The sequence below is a fragment of the Parasteatoda tepidariorum genome, chromosome X1 (genome assembly GCF_043381705.1).
Source record: "Parasteatoda tepidariorum isolate YZ-2023 chromosome X1, CAS_Ptep_4.0, whole genome shotgun sequence".
NCBI classification, from domain to species: Eukaryota; Metazoa; Arthropoda; class Arachnida; order Araneae; family Theridiidae; genus Parasteatoda; species Parasteatoda tepidariorum.
In genome coordinates, this window is record NC_092214.1 from 6857982 (window position 1) to 6872044 (window position 14063).

The 14063-nt window shown below is 26.4% G+C and overlaps 2 long non-coding RNA genes across 2 annotated transcripts in view; both read left to right on the forward strand.

Annotated features, from left to right (window-relative positions):
- Window positions 1-917, forward strand: part of LOC122269246 (uncharacterized) — an 11256-nt gene extending 10339 nt beyond the window's left edge. The window contains exon 3 of the long non-coding RNA XR_006225083.2: window positions 782-917. This is a non-coding gene — a long non-coding RNA (uncharacterized lncRNA). The remainder of the gene's footprint in view (window positions 1-781) is intronic.
- Window positions 918-12212: 11295 nt separating this feature from the next.
- LOC139427036 (uncharacterized) overlaps window positions 12213-14063 on the forward strand; it is a 31381-nt gene continuing 29530 nt past the window's right edge. The window contains exon 1 of the long non-coding RNA XR_011638179.1: window positions 12213-12613. This is a non-coding gene — a long non-coding RNA (uncharacterized lncRNA). The remainder of the gene's footprint in view (window positions 12614-14063) is intronic.

Genomic DNA, 14063 nt, shown 5'->3' on the forward strand with positions numbered 1-14063 from the left:
TTTCATTTTAATGTTCAGATATATACCGTATGTATCATTTATTCTTTGTTTTTGCTATTGTAAAAAAAAATATTTTATATTTCTGAAGAGTTTTTGTGGTTTTAAGCTGATAGAGAAAAAATTCAAAAGTTACATTTATTTGAATTTATATTACGAAAATATTACTCTTTTCTCGTCGCCATAAATAATTTTTCTTTTATTTTTTCGCAGCTGTATGTTATAAAATATATAAAATAAATTAACTGCAGTGAGCAATTTATCATACAAACAAATGCGCATTTGAATTTAAATTAAAAACATATCCGGGTAAAAAAAAAAATATAAATTTATTTCTAGAATTTATTTTTCTAAAATTCAAAAATTTATTAAAAATAACATTTGAATTTAAAATATATCATTTAAGCCTTTATCATTGAAAAATTTTAAACCATGAAAATAAGTTTAAAAAACTTACTTATTTTTGTGAATGTTTAATACAACGATTAGGAAAGTTTACTAATCTTGAGGCAATCTTTTCATAACCTTGTGAGCAAATGACATCGACAAATAATTTATTTAACTTGCCTTTTCGGAAATTTCAAATAAAAAATGTTATTCAGTTTTGCAGTATGAATATAACTTTATGCTTGAATTTTTTGAATGAAAGTTTCAAAAAAGAGTTTAAAATCCCCTCTGTGATGCATGAATGACAATATGAACAAAACACATTATTTTGTTTACACATTGTTAACTTTTTTTGTTAAACCAATAAAAAAATTAACTACTTTTTTTAAAATCGTAGATTCACTGCTGAATTTGCTCACGAGATGTTTGAGAAACAGATTCATCTCAAGAAAATGAAGAATCAAATTTTCATTTGTAAACTTTTTTATTTCAATGTAATAGGCTTTTAATAAAAAGTTACGAATTGAAATATCTATTCAGAGTAATTTTTTACTGTGTCTTTTACTTTTAAAACTTTTCTCTATTGAGGTTTAAAATATTTCGTTTTATTGTTGCACACTAATTTATGTTTAAAAATTTATAAGTTTTAAGCAAAATCCTTTATTCTAATTAAAACTTTTCATAAATACAATTTTCCATGAACAAAGTAGTGTGCGACTTTGATAAATTTCTATTCATCAAATTTAACAAAATTGTTTTCGTTTAGTTCGTTTTTAATCTTTAAACATATTGGAATTTTGAAGAAACATAAAACATTTTGTTTGAGTGGTAAAATTGAAAATTTATTTTCTTATACTTTTTACATACACTCAGACATTTTCATTGAAAATAAAGAACGTTACTTTCCATTTAAATAAAAGTGTTGCAAAATATAAAAATTGTACTGAATTAAAATGATTATGAAAGTGCATGTTTCCACAATGTATAAAACATGTACATATTATATATATACATATTTACGTCAACATAGAAATAGTTATTTTACATTTTTCTTGCAAAAACAGGGAATTTATGATACAGCGATATTTTAGGTATCAAATAAACTGCTGAATTTAAAGAGATGATGTATTAGTTGATTTAAAAGATCATAATTATGTAAGTAACTATTTATCTATCTTCTTGTTGCGTATATATATATATATATNATATATATATATATATCAGTGTCAGTATTGGCTAAATATAACAAATATAATAGAATCTTTGATTACCGATCATTATTATTGGACTTATAAAGTAATTATACTATAAAAGATTACTTCTGAAAGTACATAAATATACGTGTAATAGATGATAATTATATTAGAAAGATTGTGTTACTTGATTAAAAACGTTTATGGGCTTCAAAAATATGCGGATGGAATTGCAATAAAAGTTAACATATTTCAAGCGCTCAAAAATAGGCATCCATTCTCAAGATATACCAGACATGAATAGGAGGAAGCAAAAATTATTTGAAATATAAAATATAAAGTTGCCAACGAAAAATGGAAAGCAAAGGTGAGAAACAAAATTAGAGAAACAGCAATAGCCAAGTGATAAAAGAAATAAAGATGAAAAAAAAAACGGAACAAAAGAAACCTCGGCTTATTGGGGTTAATCAGGATAAAATCCACTTCCACGCGCTATAGAGAAATGGTGAGGAACTAATGTCGTTAACAAGGGAATGAAATAAGATTCCAGGGATCAAGATAAGTTGATAGGACTGGGATGGAAAAAAAAAATTTATTTTTAAAATTAATTTATGCCCAAGATTCTAAGAATGTGTAAGCAAATGAGGATTTATCGTATTCTTGATAACCGACGCATTCATCCTGCTCCTCACGTCTAAATTTGCGTCTGATTTGTTAGCTGTAGCAACGGTCGCACTGGCAAAATATGTGATTAATACCCCAACGATTTTCAAAATTTATAGAATCTTTAAGAGACTTAAATTCAATTTTGTTAACAGGACTGAAAATGTAATAATATCGTAATAATTAATTGTAATAAAAATGTAATAATTAATTTTGTAGGTCTGATAGTTATATCTTTAGTTTTTAGGATTATATTATATTTAGGAAAATTGTACTCAGACTTATTTCTGTTCAAATGAAATGTGAGGAATATTTCTGTTTAAATGATAACATCCGTGCTTATTTATTAGATAAGATTTAACTTTAGCCATAACATTAGAAAGAAATTTTAATGTTATGGGGATCAATATATTTTTCACAAAAGAAATTACAGCTTATATTAAATGTATAAAAAGAACTGTGGAAAATATTCTCGCATGTGAAGAAAAACCTTCGAAATTGATGTAAAAATCAATAGATGGCTGCCCATCTATAAAAGAAGGAATTAGTTTTACTTTTACTTTACGAGATGCAATGATGCCTAATTTTGTTACCATAGCAACACGCCTTGGATTTAAAATTACTTAGAAATATTGGATTTTAGTTAACATACATATTAAATTTGAAAATTTTCTAGCTAGCAAAGGCCCGCGATTTTAAAAAGTGTTATTTTTCGATAACGAAAGCATGTTTGAGTACTTGATTAAACTTTACTGGCAAACGAGACTTTTCGAAAACAATTTAAACCATTTTCAAAGATATAGTGAAAATTCTTTCACCTTGAATTAGAAAAAAGTCCATGATTGTTTTTTGTAATTTAAACTGGAGGAATTTTAATTTTCTATTCGTGGTTAAAATGCATTGCAATAAAAACGTATGAATAAATGAAACATTTATTCAAACGATGAAAGGATAATGTTACAAAAATAAATACTTATTTTGAAAAGAATTAGTTTGACATGAGATATTTTTTGTTCATTGATGTTCAATATTCATGTTTTTTCACTTACATCAATGTACAAAATGAAAAAGGGAACAACTTAATAGCTTTTGATCTATTGATCGGATTACTGCAAACTGTTTGAGAAGTTAACTTTAAATACTCAATTGATGATACTGACAATTTTTTTAAGTAACTAAAAATCAGTCACAAAAATGTTCTTTTTTTAATTAAAAATGACGAATTTGGATTCTTGATCCTCTAAATATGGATAGTAACGTCCATTTGGGAAATATGATCCCAATAATAAGGCTAGGAGAGAGAGAATTTGTGTTCCTTAATAATAATTTAAATGTTTGCACATTCTGCCTAATTTCATATGAGAATAAAAAACGTTTTGAACGCAATTATAGTTTTCGTTTAACCAAAGAAAACTAAATGTAAAAAATTATTTCTCAATTTTAATAATTATTTGTTTATCATTTTGTTTAAAGACGCTTGAAAAAGCTTTTTGATATATTTTTAAACTAAATGTCTATATATGAAAAGTTAAAAATTTGAGCAATGATTAATCGATTAGAATCAGAAAATTTTAAGAAAAGTTGAATTTTTAATTTTTTCTCTATTTGACCTATTCCATTTCAATTTTGGGTTTTATAAAACTATATAAAACTATATTTTGCTTTTGGTGCACTACACATGGTAAATAATTCTAATGCAGTTGTTCATTTTTATTGAAATTTTAACGGAGAAACTATGGTGAAATTACCTTTCTGTATAGTAAATACATTTCAGGTGAAAAAAAAACATAACACTGGTTAATAAAACCAAAATATATACAGATTTAATTTTTTTCATTCATATGGTAACGGTTTATGGGAAATTCTGGTTTTCAAAGTTATAATTCTTATTACGAAACATTTAGTCAAAAATACAATACTGAAAAGTAAATTTAAGCGAATAGCAAGTTTTATGACATACTCTGAGGTATCATTAAAAAATTAGGTAAATTGTACCATATATTGGTAGATTTGGCCTAACTTTTTTTCTCTGTGTTTAAATATGATAGAAGAATGTTAATGAATGCTAAAAAAACAAAACATTTTTAAAAAGATTCGGGCAGATTTTGATAAAAGTATTTTTTTTTTCTTGCAAATTTTTTTTTCGTTTCAACATTTCTCTACGTTTCTGAATAGATGCTTAAAACTAGTAGGCGATGTAACTAGATACTTATGTTTTAAAAAATTAGTTTATATACTAGAATTAATTTAAAGTGTTGGAAAATGAATTTTTGAAGTTTTATGTTTTTTTAACTTTATATCCCTATGATAGTATGTTATCATATAGCTTGTAACAATTGGCAATACTTTCTCAGTGTGTTACTCTTATGTGAAGCTAAAAATATTTATAAAAATAATGAAATATTTCATTTTAATGTTCAGCTCTTTCTTAAAAAATATTATTTTCAGTTGATTAGATTATAATTTCGCAATATGATAAGCATAATAATTGGAGTTAAAAATATTTTAAGTTCGCATGCACAATAGTGTGAAATAAAGGTATTAAAAAGTATGAAATGCAAAAAAGTCCTTTTTATAAACTTCTAACTAACCCTTGTAAATCAATTAATTTTAAAAATAAAATTTTTTTAAATCATTAATGTTCCAATCATAATACTTAATTAATTTAGTCTTAATTTCGTGTTATGATGTTTTTTTTCCTGTGGTTTTTCTTGATGCTTTATTTCCTGTTGTGCTTTTTCGGGATGCTTTTCAGGTGCTTTTTGATTTTGCGTATGATTAAAAATGTCTTAGATTTGATTCTTAGATTTTTTTAGAACTCTGACGTCTTTTTGGGATATAATAGAGATGTAATAAAAATTAACAAAATAATAGTCACATCAATAAAGATTTTAAAAAATACCACCCAAAAAATTTATTAAAACTTGTGTTTTAGTTCGGCCAAATAATCTGTTGGTTCTATATATGCATCTCTTATAATATAAATTTTGAGTAGAAAAAAAATTGAACTAGAAAAGGAATAATCCCCACATAAAAAAATCCCCTCCATAAATTATTTTAAAATCTAATCCATCACCCAAAAAATTCCTATTCCCTTCAAACTTAACTACTTGTTGGAAATTTCCTTCTCTTATTTGTTATTTTATGTGATTCCAAAATTAGGCATTGATGATTATGTTATGAATTTGACTGAAAGAAATATCTCCTACCAAAAATATTTAACAAATTTTCTCCTCCCCCAAATATTGAACAAAAATTTCCTTAAACAATTAAAAGTATTCCTTAATTCGAATTTACAGTTTAAAACTACAAAATTGTATAAATAAAGTATCCTCCCCAAATAATAGCTATGGAGGCTTGCCCTCCATGTGGTAAACTCTGGATATCTCATTAACATTAAATCAATAGATATCTTCAGGATTAAATGAAATATCCAATTATCTTTATCTAAGTTTATTTTGAAATATTTTTGACTTTTTTTATGACTAGTCACATATTTAATAATTCTTGATTTAATGCATATTTTTTTACGCTTGCTGTTATTGTTGGAATGATTGCTCATTCTATTCTTTTATTTAGATTCTGGATTTCATCTTACAAAATCGAATAAGCAGAAATAATGTGATTGAAAATGCGGAGAAAAAATATTATACTCTTGTATTAAAGCAGATGACAAAACCGTTATTTCTTTGCATTTAATTGCGTTCACTATACGTTTAAGAAAATCGCTTTTATTTGAATGAAACAGCTTTTATTTATCCTTTAAAATCTTAAAAAACCAGGAAATATTTTTTTTATTTAACAACTGTTAAAAAGCCAGCTACATTAAAAAAGCTACATTATTTTGTAGCTAAAATTTCGGGAAACATAGTGTAACCTATCAATTTCAGGGAAGTGATCGATTATTAAAAGTAATTTAGCGGCAAACCATTAAATCCATGTTTTTTCCTTTTTGGTAAAGTTTGCAACTGCTTATTTTTGGAATTTATTTGGAAATTTTTAAAACAATGCATGTAACATAAATGCATGAATAAAACAAAAGTAACAAAGATTACCAAGCATCTCACTTTTACATCGAACAAGTTTTTGTTAACATATCTAATATATTTTATAGAAGCCTTATTTTACATTTTACGTTCGGAGCANTTATTTGGAAATTTTTAAAACAATGCATGTAACATAAATGCATGAATAAAACAAAAGTAACAAAGATTACCAAGCATCTCACTTTTACATCGAACAAGTTTTTGTTAACATGTCTAACATATTTTATAGAAGCCTTATTTTACATTTCATATACCTCATTTACAAGACATTAAAAAGCTTGTCAGTAAATAGATTATTCTAGAGCAAAAGAATGAGGTAGGAAAAACTGGAGTATGATAGAAATACGTTCGGAGCAATTTTTGTCTAAAAAATCTGGTTCATAGCGAATCGGGTGAATTGACGTCACATTTTTATTTGTTTACGTCATAAAAATTCTCATGAAGTAAAAATTTTGTGCTAAACTTTGAAACAAACTCAAATTTGAAGACTACAAAAATGTCAAATTGTTTAATAAAACTTTAACTTGGTTAAAATATAATTTGTCTTTAATGTAATAAATTATCAAAAAATTATTTTTAATCTGCTGTATTTCATTACAAAAATTGCGGATTACATTTACAAAAATTACATTTTTAAAATAAATTAGCTTCTTTGTTAGTTTTCTTCTTAATTGTTTTGTAATTTCCTCAAAAATAAGTGTAGAATACAGGAAAAGATGGATAAAACATATTCGGTAAAAATTCATTTTTTGTTGCTTAATTTCTTACAACTAGACACTTGATAGTCAGAGTACCCTGCAGTATTGGTTAATATTAACCATTTAACTTATAAAAATTGATTTTTGATCCATAAGTTTCGTGATAAACATATTTTTACTAAATTATCATGAATAAAATACACGCATTGGATTCAATTAGTGAGGCATAAAATAAATAAACTTCAAAAAAACTTTTTTTAAATAACAAAGTCTGTCCGATATGATTTTTTGAAGTAAAGGCAGGCTTTTAACAATCCTGATCAAGGAATGTGAGCAAATCTGATGAATCTCTCTTTCATTAATTCCTCATTTATTAATTTGCTGATTTATTGATTCTTTTTTCATTAATTACCAGAAACGTTTTCTGCTAATTTACTGAATCATTGACCTACTTACTTAATCATTGTCTAAAATGTTAACCTGCTAATTTATTTACTCGTTGATTCATTGTTTCTCTTTTTCATTAATTCACTGATTTAATTGAGCTGATTATTCATTGATTTATTAACCTGCTGATCCTTCATGATGTTCATTCTTGATCTTAGTTCCTTCATTATTTGGGTCAATTAGAAAAAAATTATTCTATGTTTATTTGTCACGTTCAACAAATCGAAAATATAAAATAAAAAATATATAATGTAAAAAAATAAATGATTTAAAATGTTTGCTGCACCAAGCCTATCATACTTCTTTAAAACTTGAAACTGTTTTACAAAAAATACCAGTTAGGAAGTTATAACTTATAGTTGAATAAAAACTTTTGTAAAACTCTTGTGTATGGAAATGCTATATTTTTTTTCAATCAATCATAATTCGTCAAATTTTTGTCACATGGATGTCGCAAAACAAATATTGAGTAATAACAATATTTGTATATGATCAATTAATAAAACTAAATATTGCCATAACTGAAATTTCCTTAGGCTAATTAATACCCATTTCTAATATTATTTTATGACTTATCTTAATGTTTCTGTCCTTTATGTCTGATACCTAATTAATAATTGGATTTTTTTTTACATTTAAATTACTATTATAAGTTTTAAAACGTTTAAAATATTTATTTACGTTTAATGCCTTCTTGAAATCCATTTCTGGATGACTTTTAGTATTTTTTAGATATTAAATTGAAAGCTTTATTTACTTTAGATAGTAAAATCTAATTATTTTTGTAATTAACTACAAAGAGAGTAGAGTAAAAGACTTTCTATTTCTAACACATCTCAATGATAGAAATTAAAAAATCTTAGTTAATTAAAACCCTCAGTTAATTAAAGTAGAATTGCGAAGGTAGAAAGAAGAACACGCTCAGGTTCGAATTCTGGTGACGACTGTTCAATTCCTATACTTTTTCTCTGCTGTCAAAAAGTATTTCTAGTAACGGACGGATTAGAGTCAGAGTAGGCAAGTTTCTAAAATGAGTCATTTTTTAACAGATTTCACCATCCTTTTCATTCATTATTTGTATCTTAAATAGCAAATTGTCCGTAGTGGTTAGAGTTAAATATTAAATTTCTACTTTTCTTATACAAACTAATGTATGTTGAAAAGAAATTTTCTTTAAAAGAAACCCTTTTATTAATTAAGTATATTATATGCTAACATATACTTATGCAAAACGCTATATAATTGTAAAGTCTTTGAAAGAAGATAGTCCAATAATGGGAAAAGAACTAAAATTCTGATAATTATTTAAGTCATCGTTTCTTTTTATAAAATACAAGATAGAATTACTTAAAATCCTTTTTTCATATTATCATATTGCAATGCATTGCATAATTCTTCTTTTAAATTTCTTTTTTTAAAATTCTGCTTATAAAGTTATTCAGTACTATCATTTACATTATATATTGCAGTTTAGTCAAGGTTATAAAGTTAAAAAAAAATATACAAAAAACTTGCAAATTACAAAACCAGAATAAAATATTTTAATTTCAATAATATGAAAATCAAAATTATAACAGTGCTATGTAATAATTATAGCTAATTTAATTCAAATATCTTGATGAAAATGAGAGAGCTTAAATATAATTAAACTATTAAAAGAAATAGGAAAATAAAATTAAAATTTGTTTTTTCTATTGCTAATCGTATATTTATATTTTAGCATATATTTATATATTAGTATATATCTGTATTATTCATTTTGAGTTTTGTATAGTTTTGAGCGTTTTAAGTTTGCCATGCAAAAATTACAGATTTTGAAGTAAGAAATAAATCCTGTTTCAAGTTTGACTGTTATCCCGTTTCATTAGGGACTAGTTAAATGCAAATTTTTTGTTCTTTAAAGTAAATTTTGTTTTTAATCGAAAAAATAATTGAAAAGTATTCTTAAATGTTGTTGTTTTCAACAAGAGGGTGTTAAACTCTGATAGAATTTTTTGCAAACTTATTTCAATTAATAAAAACACGAATACAAATGAATACGTCAGATGTCCTGTAAGGAGAATGTTACAGGAGCCTTCCCCTTCTTTTTTACCTTTATTATATTCGTCAAAATGACGAAAAAGAACCTCATACTCATTGGGATTCAGAAATTAACGTTTAATTTGCGAATAAAAAAGAAAATTTAAACATGCTATTGAAAGCAGTTCAGGAAAACTGTGCATGAAACACAAAAAATCTGTTTAATTGCGAGAAGAAACATAAAGGCCTCGAAAGACTATTGTTTAAAACACTTTTAAGCTTCAATTCTTTATGGTTCGAAAAGTATAGAGCGAGTGTCCCACGAGCTACCTCATGAGAGCCGGTGTATCTCGGGAAATACAGCATTCGCCTCCTACTAATGTTGCCAAGGTTCGAATCCCAAAGATGACTTCAAGATACGAATTCTACTCCCGGCTAGCACAAGTTACAACGCTGACAAAAAATATCCTCAGTGGTAAACGGATCATGACATAAAATCTTCTTGCAGCCGGGTTAACCGTGGGAGGTTATCTCTCCCATTAACGCAAATGAGGATTAATTCCATCAAAAAGTCCTCGCTGAAAGCTAGCTTGTCCCAATCCAGGAGTTCCTTTGTTTTCCGAGTTAGGCTTAAAATTACGTGGTTATAATTACGAGGCTGCTGAGTTGAACATTGATAGTCCTCAACCCAAAAAATGGTCGGTAGTTCGCCCCAGTTATAAGGTTAAATAAAATACGTAGAGAAATTTGGATTGGCTCAAAATTCGAAAAATGCAGGCAAGAAATATTTTGAAATGATGGCTTTTATTGTGCAAAACTCGAATCCCTCACTTCTTGAATGTCTGACAGAGTTAACTACGACGAAATCTTAACCAATAGCCCTCCTCTCTTTTTTAAAGCACATTTGTATTCTCCATATATATATATACAATTTGACTTGCACTTTTATTAATTTTAGTTAGCAGATGGCGCTGTAGCCACGAAATAAAAATGGGCCACATATTATTTACATCGGAGGTGTATCTGGAGAAATAACGTCATGTCAGAAAAATAAAAATGGATGTCTTCGATATTTTGAAAAAAATCCATAGACTCGATCCCCACCCCATACACTTTTTTTGGGGGGGGGGGGTTGTATCCTTCCTTGTCAATAATGAAGTTTAAAAAATGATTGCAAATTCGCAAATCATTTTTTAATCGAGAAAAATATGAAAATGCTTTTGAAATTAGTTGAATCACCAGTGATAAAATTGAGATAGTACCTGCAACTTTATTGCAAGTTTGATATTTCTGTTCTCCCTTGCAATCAAACAGATTTTGAGTTTTCAGTTCCACCTTTTTTATTAGCAATTCCTTAGGTTTGGATAGAAATTTTTTTATTGAAAAAATTAATGTGTTTAGTACGTATTCTTATTTTTAAAATAATGTTTGAATATATTTTACTTCAAATTAAAAAGCATTCGAACTTTGCATTTTATAAAATAAAGTTGACTTTAATTTTCTCAAAGACTCTAAAAATGTCTAAATTTACCTATTTTTTCCCTTCTTTCAACCTTTGTTTTCTTTTTTTCTTTCTATCCTTTTTATTCCCTTTACTTGCCGTTTTGGGAAATTTTTCCTTTCTCGCATATAGATTTTTTGTTGTTGATAAAAATAATAAAAAATAATCACATTGAGAAAATAAAATTTTACAGTAAAAATACCTGAGGTTTAGTATCACGTTTAGAAAAAGAGTAAATAGCCGCAAAAAAAAACTTTTTTTTGGCTTTTTGTGAGTACTAATTAGCATAATATAAAATTATTCTTATTCCAAACTTTTGTAGTAATCTGTTAAAATATTTATATTTTAACAGATATGGAAACCTGTTTCTTATGTCAAACACTCAATTTATTTGTTAGTGGAAAGCGGTAAAATGGCTATATTTTGGGAGGGGAGTATGAGCCAGATGGGTAACGGTGCTACTAATTTTTATGGTATTTCAAGCATATCAGATCAGAGCAGTCAAGGCAGAACTGCTAAAAACTGCTTAACTACACCACTAATTAACCAAAAGATAAACCAATTAGCCACTGAACAATTAGTAATGAAACTGAGAGCTCATAAAACTAAAATACTTGTCATGCTGAAATATGCATAATATATTTTAAACATTTAAAAACAAATTATTTTTAATTTAATCCGTTTTCAATAAATAAAAATCTATAATATAGTCTCTTATACCGCAACCTTATGTTGATTGCCTAATAAAATCTATTTTTGGAGATTCCCTCTATGCCTAACACATTAGCATGGAATTCGAAAATCGTTATATGCATGGTCCGACTTAGCCTAATTTGGGGTCCGGAACAAAAACTTCTTTAGGGACCCCCCACTGCTTCATTATTTCAGTAATGAAGAACGGGACCTTATGGAAATATTTAAATTTTTCACCTCATTATAGATATATAACAAGAAAATTGACTAGAACCTAAAATAGCTATAAAGTTCCTCTCAACTCCAACTGTCATACGAAATATCGTTCCGTCTATTTTATTGATTTTCTGATAATTCTATGCCCATCATGCGAAGGCAGTTTCCGAAATGCTGTTTTCTGATTGTTAACTTTGTCATCTAGCTGCGAATAATTCATATCTTTGCTGACATANAAAGAAGGAAACCTAAAATAAACCTTCTATTCGATTTGAGGGGGGATTTCCGATGCGGGGGCCCGGGGCAACTGCCCTATATGCCCCTGCCTTAGTCAGGCTCTGGTTATATTTATTATACTACTAATCCTGCTAAATTTGCCACCAAGCACTGTAGCGTTCCCTATAACCCAAAAGTATTGTTTACATAATTTTTATTCATTTCAACTATTTTTTTCTCGCTGTTAAGAAATTTTCCTTTCAAAATAATTCATTAGTACTAAATATTCCATCAAAGTCTACTCGAAAGATGGCGCTTTAAAAATAGTAATTGGGCAAAAATAAATAAAAAGGAAATGACGAAAGAAAGTCAAGCAGAGTAACGCACTTGAGAATGCTTATCTCTGAATACAATGCATATCTTATCTGCTATGTGAGCAAACTAAAACACTGTACTTTTTAAAATGAAACCATGAAAGATGTGATTAATTCTAGTCATGGATTAAAACTTATGGAATCAAACTTTAACGTAATGTCGGTAAGTTGTATAAAATTTTGAAACAAAATTTGCTTTACAACTCAAAATATTTAATCTGCCATATCATATTCTTAAACCGTCAGTTAAATTACATATGAATGTAAGTAAGTATATTATAGATATTTACAAATATTATAGAACTAAGTAAAATTAAAATTTGTCTACTGATAAAATACATTTAAATATATTTTATATTTAATTTTAATATATTCTGATATCTAGTTTGATGTGATAAATTTAAAGTAAGTAAAACTATAAATACCCGTGCACAGTAAGAGCGAAATCCGATGTGGATTATCTTATTAAATCAACAGTTATTGCTGGTATAACTTAAATGAATAATTTTAAGAAAAGTTTAATAGCAAAATTTATTCTTTGATCTAACATTTTAGATTTTACATTATAACTATGATTTTAATTTCATTAAAATATGAAATACTCTAAGGGTTAAATTAAAAGACAACTTTATTTTTTATTTCAGAATTACTTTGTTAAAGGGTATCATATTCGTAAGAAATATAGAAAATAAAGATTGAAAGCTGTAAACAAAAATTGACTAAATCTTTTCCGCAGAAGCTTTCTAATGTTTTGAAATTTCAAACTGAAAAAAAGTGTGTCACGTTTTTCTGTTATTTTACTTAAATTGTTAATCTTGTTTTCTGAGTCGGTTATCGTTTTTTTTTCTTCTTCAAATTTCTAAAGAATATTCCTTAACTCTCGTTTTGCTTATTTTCAGTAAACTAAAAACCAACAACACTTAGATGTGATGAATTTCTATTAAGAAAAACACAATAAGCAATAGTGAATAGAAAGAGTAAAATATTAAAATATGATATTTACGACAATATATCAACAGTTATTGTTAGTATGAAATTTTTTTAGAAAATATTTACCTTATACCTACTTGAATATTTTTACAAAATTTTATTTATGAACTTTCTTACCTAATGAATTATTATTCTTAATTTTAAGAACATTAACTGCCTTTTTGACTGCCAATTTAACTATAATGTAAAAATATGAAGACATTTAAAGAACAATTTTATTTTCCATCATGTTTTTTTATCCTCTGATTTGAATAATCGTATGATTGGATAGATGTAAATTTTTCAATTCCACAATTAATCTGCTAATAATATTTAATAATGTAAGCATAACTGTGGTACATAAAAATATTGATAGAACTAAATTAAAGAACAATTTCTATGCTGAAATTTTGAACTTCTGAAAGATATTTTTATTAATTAACATTTGGGAGAAAGCAAAATTGTATTATCAATAAAATATTTTGAAATAAAATCACTCTTAACATTGTTTATATATTTTTTTAAATGAATCAAGCCATGTTGATAATCAAAAAATGTTAATGCTTGTTAGAAAGATTTTATGATATTATATTTTTAAAAATATAAATGTATTTGGGAAGTTCTCAAAGTTGGAGCATAGTACA